Source organism: Electrophorus electricus, chromosome 6, assembly GCF_013358815.1.
Source record: "Electrophorus electricus isolate fEleEle1 chromosome 6, fEleEle1.pri, whole genome shotgun sequence".
NCBI lineage: Eukaryota > Metazoa > Chordata > Actinopteri > Gymnotiformes > Gymnotidae > Electrophorus > Electrophorus electricus.
In genome coordinates, this window is record NC_049540.1 from 28074534 (window position 1) to 28077033 (window position 2500).

General features: G+C 45.7%; 1 protein-coding gene across 3 annotated transcripts in view; it reads left to right on the forward strand.

Annotated features, from left to right (window-relative positions):
* The window catches only part of LOC113573739 (WD repeat-containing protein 7), a 121021-nt gene that overhangs the window by 77487 nt on the left and 41034 nt on the right, over positions 1-2500 (forward strand). The window lies entirely within an intron of this gene.

Here is a 2500-nt window from a genome sequence, read left to right on the forward strand (position 1 = left end):
AATGTCCACTCAGCATGTATTTAACAGATAGCCTTTGAAATGTCCTTTTACACAGACACACGCTCACACACACACACACACACACACACACACACACACACGCACGCCTGCGTGGCCTTGAGGCTGACTAACTGGTAAGTGTTTGGGTTTCTGTGTGTGTGTGCTTTCTGTCTGCTTTGCTCTGGTCATAGAAGTTCCTTATACAGTATGTAGCTCACACATACACTGTGTGTGGGTTTGCAGTCTTTACACACCACTGCAGGTTAGTTAAAAATTAACCTGAGATGAACCTTGTGTCTCTCAGCCCCCCCTTATCTCTGTCTGTCACACACACACACACACACACACACACACACACACACACACACACACACACACGGTCATTAGTGTCTTTGTCAGTGTGGGAGCTTGTGGGTTCTGTGTACATTTTTGAATAAGCACATGTTTTGAGGTTCTTCCTTAGCCTTTGCTCTGTGGGTTTAGAATCTGTCATTTGGTTGGTTTATTCCTTTGCCCGTTGGTCCAGTTCAGCAGCTGTCTGTTGAGTGGTTGTGCAGGTTGGTTTCTGGGTTTGCCAGCACGTCTGTGCTCCTCGTGCCATACTTTACTCTCAGGGCACTCTGAAGAAATGAACATGCAATTAAACAATTCAGTTACATTTACATTTTCGGAGTCCTTCATCAAAAATTACAGAGTACACTCATACCCCATCCCAGTTATCGGACACCGTGAAAGATGTGTGTCTGGGAGACGGGTGCTCATCGCCATGGCGATACTTAGTTATGGGGTGGGTGTGGCCTGTATCTTTAAGGCAGGTGAAGAGCGACTGTTTTATGTGTGATGTTTTTTTGAGGAAAACTGGCAGGGTTTTTTATTTATTAATTTTTTTTTTATTTTTTTTTATCTACGGCCCATTGATTTGTGAGCTAGGAGGGTGTGTGTGTGTGTGTGTGTGTGTGTGTGTGTGTGTGTGTGTGTGTGTTGGGTGGGTGGGTGGGTGGCTGTGTGAGAGAGCGAGAGGGAGAGACAGAGAGGGATCATAGTTGGTGCTTATCCTTCTGTGGAGTGCAACTGAGTTTGAACCAGCCACCCCAATAATCAATCAGTGGTTACCATGACAGCAAGAGTCTAGTGCAGATTAATCAATGTGATTGAATCTGTATGTTCTCGTTCTGGTCTGGGCTAGAAACCTGAACGAGGTGAAGGAGAGATGGAGGGAGCGAACGTGGACCTCCTTTACACAATAACCTGTCTGCTCCTCTCAACACACGGCTCTCCCCCTGCGACTTTATCAGAGCAGGAGGTAATAACACACAGGCTTATTGCAGCTGGGTGACAATACAGTGAGCCAGACGGGCTGAACGTGTGTGTGTGTATGTGTGTGTGTGTGTGTATGCGCATACCCGTGTGCATGTATGCACGCACGCGCTCACGTGCCTGTGTGTGTGCGTGCGCATGTACATGTTTAGAGGTGTAGCAGAATTATGTGATGGTTGGATGCCCTCCTTGAGTTTCTACCCTTACTGTCAGCACTGCTGATAACACTGTAACATTTCTTTTACACTGTTTGGTCTAGTAAACTCCAGGTCAGACTCGCTGGAGGCTTTGACTGAATGAAAACACCAACGCCATCTCTCCAAGGTGTCCACTCAGCGTGTAAATGCTGTGGGTGTCCGTGCGCCACACTCTTCCTCACCCCTTCACACGTCTCCACGTTTCTGCTCACTCCTTCACACTCGTACTCTACGCCTGCTACTCAATACAACCCAGATCTTGAATTGATAAATAGCCTGCTGAGCAAGGAAGAACCTTTTACACACACACACACACACACACACACACACACACACACTGACTGCAGTGTTTGGAGTTGAATAGGCAGGGTATAATTGTGGTATTACTCTGTGGATGTGCCCCTGAACTGCCCTCTCTCTCCCTCTCTCGCTCTCTCTGGCCCTTTAATGCTTTCTTTCTCTCTTTCTGTTTTCCTATTTTGCTCTGTCTTGCTCTCTTTCTTTTTTTGCCACAGCATCGCTCTCTCTTTTTTCTGTCTCTCTCCCTCATTGTTCTCTCTTAATCACTTTTCTGTCGGTGCAGTCGTCATTAATATTTTTCATCCATCGTCATGTTTGCTTGAGTGGTTTTTTTTTTCTGCACTTTTCTGTGACTGGTCTTCACTTCTTTCACTTCAGAAGGAGGACAACTGGACAGAGGACGACTGAGCTTGTGTGTGCCAATGTGTGATTTGTGTTTGACAAAAAAAAAAAAAAAATTGTATATCAAGGTCAGTATAGCTACATGTTTTGAGAGAAGCTGTGTGTGTGTGTGTGTGAGGAAGTCCCTCTTTGTTGAAATACAAAGCACCACACCCTAGGGCACTTACAAGGTCAGCTAAAAGTAACACCTGAGCACTCACTGACTCAGTCTCTCTCTCTCACACACAGACACACACACACACACAGTACTTACACAGTATTTAAACAACACTGCTTGCATTTTT